This window comes from Vicia villosa, unplaced genomic scaffold (assembly GCF_029867415.1).
Source record: "Vicia villosa cultivar HV-30 ecotype Madison, WI unplaced genomic scaffold, Vvil1.0 ctg.001850F_1_1, whole genome shotgun sequence".
Classification (NCBI taxonomy): domain Eukaryota; kingdom Viridiplantae; phylum Streptophyta; class Magnoliopsida; order Fabales; family Fabaceae; genus Vicia; species Vicia villosa.
Genome location: NW_026705751.1, coordinates 221,700 through 232,053, shown reverse-complemented (window position 1 = coordinate 232,053; position 10,354 = coordinate 221,700).

Below are 10,354 nucleotides of genomic sequence, written 5' to 3'. Positions count from 1 at the left end.
AATCAGGAATTTTGACTGTACTTTGACCACAGCTGCCTTTTAGGTCAAACTAGTCGACTGTTGACTTTCTGGACAATTGACTGAGTAATCCTTGGAATTGAAACTTGTATTTTGCCATAGAGATAGTTTGAAACATCATAAGCCATATGAAATCAATTGGAGACCTTGATTTATTAATTTTCTTCAAAGAAATCTAAACCCTAGTTTAGGAGGTCATTGTCTAGGAGAGTGCGCCCTTGAGTCTTGAACTTTGGTATGAGTTTGAAAAGTGAAATGAGATGGGCAAATTTTGGGGTATGACACACTCCATTGAAGTTCAATAAGAACCTTCAATGGAGTTTTAGGCGGTGAGCGTGTAGTGCTGAGGGTGAGTGAGAGAAGAGTGGGAAGAAGAGAAGGTTGAGAGTGATATGGAGGAGAATGAAGAAGATGGTGGTTGTATGAGAAATGGTTGATGAAGGTGAAGGAGGTGGTGTGTGATTGATGAAAATGGTGAAGAACGCTTCTGTATTGGAGGGTGATTGAATATATAGAAGTAGAGTGAAAGGAAAACAGTTACAGAGGATGCATCTCAGCCTTTGGATCATTAGGAGTTGGTTAGAGGATTGATGGTGAGATTGTGAGCAGTTAGATTAGTTATAAGGGCAAAAAGTCTGTTACATTTCTGTTATGAATTATGTTAGTTCTGTTACGTAGGTTGTAGAAGTTGGTTATATCTGTTATAGGTTAGTTAAAAAACTGATTTTTTTTTTTGTTCGTGAAATGTTAATTGAAAAGAGGTTAGTATAGGTTGTTGTGTCAAGTTGGAAAGTTTGTTGGTTTTGAGAGTTTGTGTTGAGCTTGCAACTGACCCTACCCTGCTTGGTCTGACTTTTATGTATGCCTCAATCCAATGAATGTGCGATGCTGAATTGTGGTGTGTTATGGTTTAAACTGTTAATAGGAATGGCTTATGACTTTGTCTATGTATTATAAGCTGAACCATGAATTGTATGCAAATCACATGACGAAATTATGAGGCCTTGATTGAGCAGTTTTTTCGTTACTTGCCGAACCGAAACGCAATTGGTATGGAAATTTTTTAGCTAGTGTTTATTCTGCTGCAAGTTGAACTTGTGATATAGGTTATGTGCTAACTTATGGTTGACTGAACTTTGGCTTCCTTGTATGCAGGGTATGGTTTTAGGTCTGGTGTGCATGTTCAAAATGTGGAATTTTTGGTTTATGTTTTGAACTGGATTGTTATGCAGGTGGGGCATAGTTGGTACCTGTTTTTTACAGTTAGGTTGTTAGTTGAATGTTAGAATTTTGTAGGTTTTATGGATTTGTTGCATATGCATTCCAAGGTATTTCATGCTATTTTGATGTTTGAATATGGTTGGTAGATGTTTAAATTTGCAGGATTTTATTGGAGGTGGACGAGGAGTGTTACCAGCCGGCATTAATTGTTGTGTACCAGGGGCACTACCAGTAGGCAAGGATTGAGTTGGTCTCATGGTTGGATTCGGCTAGGAAGGAAGATACTGTGGATTTGCAACAGAGCCTAGCAATCCCTGTGATTGAGGTGGTCTCATGTTAGGACTTTGCTGGGAAGGTAGATATTGCTGGTTTTTGTTTATACTGATTTTGCAGTTTTGGTGCAGGTATAACAAAGGCCATCCAAGTGAATTTCTTTCATGCCATTAACATTTGAAGCTTACTAACATCATGATGACAAATGGAGTGGAATAGAAGAATGGAAGGGATGGATCTCATAGAGTCAAGATTAATGGTCGAAGTCTAAGTCTTGGTCAATGGTCAACAGTTGACCCAAAAAGTCAACTGCTAAAATTTTTTTGTATAGATTTCTTCTGTAATTTTTGGTAAAAGGATTTGAGTTTTGGTTTAGCATGAATGTAATGGATATTGAATGGTGTAATGGGGACATTTGGTACTCGTATAATTTTGAAATAACCTTGAATAATCCTTGAATGAATGAACGTGCTTTCCATGATGCTCGAATATCCTTGATATGCCTTAAGTTTCAAGTAACCCGTTTCTCAAGAAATCACACGCAAATGCTTAAGAACTTTAGTTCATTTTAATTACCTTTAAACTCGAATCCACTTCCAATCTCAATGAACAAATTCCAAACCCTTAATTTAATTCAATTTACTAATTCGACCAAAATTTGTGTCAGGCGCCAAATATAATGTATCTTCAAGTTCATCCTCTTGTACCATGGTTCCAGAATGATCTCAAAACGTAAGCAATACTTTAATTATAATGAATCCACAAGTCATATCTTGTACCTTGGCCAATATATTGATTTGATGACAGATGATCTTGGTACCAAAGTAATTCCCTTTAAGAAATTCCCTTTGTGATGAAACTTGAAGACATGAGACCTTAATCTCATCTTTAATTGGTGAAACTCAACAACCTTGAGCAATGAACAATTAAGCCATGATCTTTCAAAATCCTCGATCCCAATCCAAATTTATTGATTAATGATGCATGATGTGTTAGATGACCTAATGGAGATGTGCATAGGAAGGCAAAGCTTAAGCCAATTAGAAATAAAATTAGGAGGGCAAATTTTAGGGTGCAACATCTGCCCCTATTTAATCGTCTTAAACCTGAAGGTGAGATTGACGCTAGCCTTTTGAACAATCAAGGTAGAAGAAGATTAAATACTAAAGAACCTGAAAATTTGCCTGAGGAAAGATGGAACTCAGTGGGGAAGAAGGATGTTAACTCCATTGGGGAAGAATGCATTAACTCTGGTTGAGTATATTAACTCTGGGTTAAAATTAAATATACATCAACTCTGGGTTGAGGGAGAAAAGGAAAGTCAACGCTGGGTTGGAAAAGAAAAGGAGCATCAACTATGGGTTGAGCAAGAGGTACTCCATCCGGCCTTATTTATAAGCAAAGATTCCCTTTTTAGGTTCATTGAATAATGAATGTATCTGGTCTATTATGTAAACCAGATACATTCATTATTCAATGAACCTAAAAACGAATATTTGCTTATAAATAAGGCCATAGGGAGTAAGCATCAACTCCGGGTTGAGAAATGGAAAGTCATCTCTGGGTTGAAAAGAAACTCGATAACAACTCAGAGTTAAAAGAAAATAAAAATCCACTTGGGGTTGAACAAGGAACGAACATCAGCTCTGGGTTGAAAAGATAAGAAAAATCAACTATGGGTTGAGAGAAAAGGAAAAATCAACTCTGGGTTGAAAGAGAAAAGGAAGGTCAACTCTGGGTTGTGAAAGGAATAAACATCAACTCTGGTTTGAATGAGAAACGGAAGGTCAACTCTGGGTTGAGAAAGAAAAGGAAAATCAACTCGGGGTTGAACAAGGAATGAACATCAACTATGGGTTGAAGGAGAAAAGAAGGTCAACTTTGGTTTGAATGGAATAAAAACTCTGGGTTGCAAGAGGAAATGAAAAATCAAGAAATTAAATCTGAGTTGAATAAGAGATAACCGTCAACTCTGGGTTGAGGGGGAATAGAAATCCATTCTAGATTGAACAAGGGATAACCGCCAACTCTGGGTTGAGAGGGAAGGAAAGAAAAAGTGGGTCAACTCTGGGTTGAGAGGGAAAGAGAAATCGACAAGAACTAACCGTCAGCTCTGGGTTGAGAGGGAAAGAAAAAGCAACTAGAAAGAACTGTCAACTCTGGGTTTAGAGGGAAGGAAAAAACAACTAGAAATAACCGTCAACTCTGGGTTGAGAGGGAAAGAGAAAGCAACAAGAAGTAACCTTCAACTCTGGGTTGAGAGGGAAAAGACAAGAGATAACTGTCAACTCTAGGTTGAGTGGGAAAGGAGAAAAGATAACCGTCAACTCTGGGTTGAGTGGGAGAGAGACACAACGGGTAGCCGTCAACTCTGGGTTGAGTGGGAAGAGATGAGAGATAACCGTCAACTCTGGGTTGAGTGGAAAAAGGAGAATCAACAAGGAATAGCCGTCTACTCTGGGTTGAGCGGGAAAGAGAAACAAGAGGTAACCGTCAACTCGGGGTTGAGAGGGAAAGAGGAATAATCGTCAACTCTGGGTTGAGAGGGAAAAAGAAAGCAACTAGAAATAACCGTCAACTTTGGGTTGAAAGGGAAAAGGGAAATCAAATCGGGATTAAATAAGAGATAACCGTTAACTCTGGGTTGAGAGGGAAAAGAAAAATCAACTCTGGTTTGGAAAAGGGATAACCGTCAACTCTGGGTTGAGAGGGAAGCTAATTCTGGATTGAATAAAGGATAACTGTCAACTCTGGATTGAGTGGAAAAAGAAAAAAGATAACCGTCAACTCTGGGTTGAGTGGGAAAGGGAAACAACTAGTAGTAACTGTCAACTCTGGGTTGAGAGGGAAGGAGAAATCAATTCTGGATTGAACAAGAGATAACCGTCAACTCTGGGTTGAGTGGGAAGGAATCAACTCTGGGTTGAAAAGGGGATTACCGTCAACTCTGGGTGAGAGGGAAAAGACAAAAATTAAGAGAGCAACTCTGGGTTTATGGGAAAGGAGAAAAGATAACCGTCAACTCTGGGTTGAGTGGGAAAAGACAAAAGATAACCGTCAACTCTGGGTTGAGTGGGAAGAGAGATTAATTTTGGAATGGGAAAAGGATAACCATCAACCCTGGGTTGAGTGGGAAAAAACTAAAGATAATCGTCAACTCTGGGTTGAGTGGGAAAGGAGAAAAGATAACCGTCAACTCTGGGTTGAGTGGGAAAGATACTAGTCTGAGCTAGGTGGGGCTACAAGAGATTCTAGTCTGACCTAGACTTGGAGAAAGATAAACATGATTGATTTTGGAAGATGACATCACAATGGTAACTCTGAGTACACTTAGTGGAATATCAACTTGAATGCTTTGTAGGGACCTTATCTGATGAATACATACTTGGCTTATGCTTCACATGAAATGTTTGATTTATTTTATGCACTTCTTGGAGATGTAGTGTTATGAATGCTATATGTAGTGTACTGATTGATTTGTCAGGGTTTCTGCTTTATGTGGGGAATAGATTAGATGGAATTCTGATACTCCGTTTGAGAATCAAGGTAGGGTGGATGCCCCTTGCATTATTGATGATTGGATTATTGTGGGAGAAGTGATAATGAATTAGGCTCTGGTGCACGGGGATTACCAATGATGGATTGGGTTTTGGCTTTATGAGAATGCAATGATATGCATGATATATGCTTGATTTTGAATGGAATGATTGTTTCCAAGATAAGGATAATGGATAACAGGTGCCCTTGCGGGAAGGTTATTACTTGAAGGATAGAATTTGTGAAGGTGTTTGGCTTGACTCCTTGACACCTGTCTCGACATCTGACACTTGATTGAAGATGAGGAAATGAATTGTTACTAGTCTGCCCCAGCTTGTAGGATCTTTTGAGAAGGAACTCTGATATGCTTGAATCACAGAGATTTGTAATGATCTACCCCAGTGTTGATCATGGGATGACTGAATGCTCCAGATTGAGAGGAACTTTTCCATCTAATGAACTCTTCAGATATTTCGTTAGTGTATGACCAACCTTTTCCTTTGTAAGACTACTCGATGGAATTTCAATGTTGAACTTTTCTTGGTATCAAGTACTTACTTTCAGGTTAGAGACAATTTTGTTTTGAAAAAAATAATGAGAATGCAATGCACAAGTTAATCGCAAAATCATGGTTTTTATTTGTCAAAATGTTGTACATATACTAACACAACTGCTAAGCAACTTTGTTAGGAGTCAGTTTGGACATGAATGCAATGTTTGTATACTTTCATAATGAACCCTGCTTCAATTAGGACTTTCGAGGGTTGTAACGTGGTTGGGTTCACAGTTTGAGAAACAAAGGATAAAGGTTCAAGTTCTACTTAACCCACCCCTTCTTCGTGATGTACTGCAGTTCTACGTTCAGCTAGCTCGACACGAGTATTCGCCTTTCAGGAAGGATTGTGATGGATAAGGATCCTTTATGGCTTTGATGGAGGTGGCAGTCACCCTTTGGTGCTTTTGTTGATGGTCACAACAACTCGTCCCTTGGAGGTTTTTTTCCTATTATTATTATTATTATTATTATTATTATTATTATTATTATTATTATTATTATTATTTTGCCTTCCCTAACTTTTGCCTGGACAAGAGTTCTTTTGAATTAGGTTTTCGTTGTCCAGCGGGATATGCCCTAACTTTTGCCTGAGTCATTTGCTTTCAAGCTTCTTTTTTTACTTAGTGGGCAATTGTTTCTTTCCCTTTTTTATTCATAACTTTCTTTTGTTTTTTTTTCGTTCGGGAACAAGTTGTACGACTTTTGTGATTGACTTGTTGAAAAGGTTGTGACTGCTTTATTCTTAGTGAGTGAGAGACATCCATTGTGGATTGTGCTCTTTTACTTTTTTTTTGTGAGAGATGGAATATGATTGGTCCTCTGATGGAATACATGAAAGTTGAACGCTCAGTCGAACTAACTGAAGACTACCCTGCCCCTGGTTAAGATTGAGGGTTTTGTATTTTTGAAAAAAACTCCTACTCCTTAGGCTTAAAGGGGTTGACGAGGGTTTCAATCCCTTATAACTCCAGTGTTTGGGAATTCGAAACAATGCATGTACATCGTCAGTAGGATTTTTGTTCTAAAAGCATACAGTTAGTAGTTCATGTGTTTTTTATTTTCATCATTCTCCTTTTCGGCTGCTTTAGACAAATGAGTTGAATATCAATGAACATAATGACAAAAATGAAATGATTTGAGAAAAACATGTATATTGTATTATTTTTATTTATTCAAACAGAATGAGTTTCTTACAATGAATGGTACTTGATAACAACAAAAGTAATACAATTGAAAATACTTGAGAAAATCTAAACAATGGCAAGCTTGGCCTTATTCTAATGCAAATGAAAAAAAACATGAAGTCCTCATGGTCCACTGGTGGAAGCGCCATTATGAGGTTTCATGGGATTGTTGATCACATTGGGCGCCACTAGCGTGAACTCAATTTCTTTTGCATCAATTAGATCCTGAACCTTGTCTTTTAGAACTCTACACTCTTCAGTAGTGTGATCAGATCCTCCTAAGTGGAATTCACACTTAGCATTATGATTGTAGTTCTGAGGGAGAGGATCAGGAGGAGGCCTAGCTTCCCTTAGCTGAACCAGGTTGAGCTTGATCAAATAAGCAACAAGTTGGCTATAAGACATTAGTATACGATCATACACCCTTTTTGGCTTATTCTGTCTCTGTTGACCTTGTTTCTTTTGATATCCTTGTTGTTGGTAACCTTGTTGTTGTTATTGTTGAACATACTGTTGATAAGGGACCCAATGTTATTGACCAACAGGTGCCACATAAGCTTGAGGAGCATAACCAGTAGGAGCAGTGGCTGCCACTTGATATTAAAGAGTTTGATCTTAAGCAGAAACAGCACTAGTCTCGCCTTCCTTCTTCTTGAAGAAGTAACCCTGAGGTTTCTTGTAGCCGGATTGATTAGTAGCAGCAGCGGTAGTAAGATTCTGGATCTTACCAATTCTCAGGCCATTCTCAATCCTTTCTCCAATCTTGACTAGATCCGAGAAGCTAGAAGAAACACTACCCACCATTCGTTCATAATACTGCCCCTGCAGGGTATTCATGAACATGTCAACCAATTCAGACTCAGAAAGTGGTGGATGAACCTGAGGATCCATCTCTCTCCACCTTTGGGCATATTATTTAAATGTCTCATCAGTTTTTTGCACCTGATTCTGTAGTTGCAACCTAGTCGGTGCCATGTCAATGTTGTATTGATATTGTTTGAGAAAAGCATCTGACAAGTCCTTCCAAGATTAGATCCTATTATGCTCGAGGTTCATATACCAATTCAAGGATGCCCCAGAAAAGCTATCTTGAAAGTAATGGATGAGAAATGAGTCATTGTGAATGAGAGAAGCCATCTTACAACAGTGCATGATGATGTGGCTCTTTGGACAACTCAACCCCTTGTACTTCTAAAAGTCGGGAGTCTTAAATTTGGGTGGAATGACCAAGTTAGGCACTAAGCACGTCTCTTCAGCATCCATCCCATAAGCACTAAAACCTTCAATAGCTCGAATCCTTTCCTCAAGAATTTGATACTTCTTAGCAGATCTTTCAACGGGTTGAGCTCTTTCAACAGTTAGTATTGGATGCATTTCTGGATTAGAAGACTGAGGACCGCATAAAACAGGATAAGGAATCTCTAAAAAAGGAGGTGGAGTAGGAAATGGGAAAATAGGCCCTGTCACAGTCGGCACTCCAGAAGTTATGGGCATAGGTCCTCCTTGGTTTGAGGTTCCAGGAATATCAGCAGTCATGAAGCTAAATGGAATTCCAAAGGGAGCATTGGTCCTTGGTTGGAACTCAGACGGATGAGCAGAAGGTGGAATGACAACGGTTTGAATCACAGTAGGTTGACTAGCAACAACTTGATTAGCAACAACAGGAATCTCTTGCGCAACAGGAACCCTTTCATTTCTTAAGGCTTGGAGGGCTTCCAAGATTGCATCAACCTTACTCTTCGTTTGGTCCATATCTTCTCTAATAGCAACTTGATCTTATTCATAGTTCTCCATGATTCTTTGTTTGTAAGCTCTTGTCAGATATCGGTGTTGGGGAATCGTCTTGACTGATCTGATGGAGAGGAAGAAGGTAAGAGTCTTGGTAACCATGGATGCATATGCATGAATGCAAGATGTTAATGATGATGCAAATGTAGTAGAAATCAGGATCAAAGATCAAAGGCTCTCGGATAACAGCTTCTCATGGTCATAATCTATGGTCGAATCCTCCAGATTCAGAGGTTCGACGTTGCTTTCTTGATAAATAGTCTGGGCATAAGTCAAATGAGGTCGAATCCTCCAGATTCAGAGGTTCGACGTTGATTCTGATAGATAATCTGTGCATAAGTCAAAGATGGCCGAATCCTCCAGATTCAGAGGTTCGACATTGATTTTGGATAAATAGGCATCGTGAAATGATGTACAATCTCTGGATAACTGATGTACAACCTTGGTACAAGTCAAATGTTATAGGATCAAAGGTCCAGCGCCTTTTTGAATACTAGGAGAACCAATAGTCATCAACAGAACATGTACTTGCACCTGTAAATAATATGATTCCCTCCCCACTCACGGGTGTAGTTAGGCCAGGGTAGGTCAAAAAATCCAACAGAGGATTGAAAGTAGGCGCAATCAAACGAAATTGCCTCGTTCAATCAAGCTCTGCCCGTGGATACATGATCGGAACAATCAGACATACGTCTTCTGTCCGTCATGGCCACTCTAGTCCTAGTTCCTAAGGTATCACTCATAGCCTGGGTATTGGGCCTTTTACCTCATAGAACATCCCACCCACCTACAAATAGAGAAATATGGGGCACCCACTAGGCCCAGGTAGTATAGTCCAGAATGCGAGAAAGTAAATATGATATGCAAGCAGAAAATAAAAATGATATGCAAGCATATATATACAGGATGTGAACATATAAACAAACAAAGAAACACCCAATAAACGAAAAAAACAAAGGCTAGGATCGACTCGCTAAGAATGGACCAGCACAAGTCTATTACGTCCCCAGCAGAGTCGCCAGCTGTCGCACGCTCGCGAAATGTGAATAGAGTCGCCACTAATATATTTATCCCATCAAGGGAAAGGAATATCAAAAAACCTAGTAAAGAATAAGAACAGGGTCTTACGACCAGAGATCAGAGTACGGGAGTCAGTTACGCAAGGGGAAGGTATTAGCACCCCTCACGCCCATCGTAATAGATGGTATCCACTTATGTTTGTTTCTATCTAAAGGGTGTGTTAACTATAAATCTAAATCTTAATGCAAAGGGAATGCATGCAAAAGAAAGAAAAAGAAATACGGGGAAAATAAGGTTTATAAATATTTGAGCTCGCTTAGGCCCCACGACCTAATGCTTACGTATCCTTTTCAAGAATCAGAGCGTCGTAGTTCGGCTCACGTGTTTTTGTTTGTTTGTGTTTTTTAGGTGAACAATTACATTCGCACTCCGCTGCTCGACCTCTGGAGTCTTATGCTGGGAATGGAGCGGAAATAACATGCTCTTAAGCGCCTCGGAGGCAAAAGAAAAATGAAGAATGTGGTTTTTGTTTTTTTGATGTAGATGGGTGATGAATAATTCCCACTACCGGGTCACTCATCACCGTCTCTACTTTTTTTTATCTTTGAATATTTATTAATTGTTTTGAATTTTTGGTTGGTGATTTTTAAAGGGAATTATCTTGCGAGTTGAATCACGTAAAAGTGTATAAGTGGTGTCGAAGCAGATCAGGGAATACACCCACTCACTTCTCTTCCACTTAAGTAAATAAAATGTG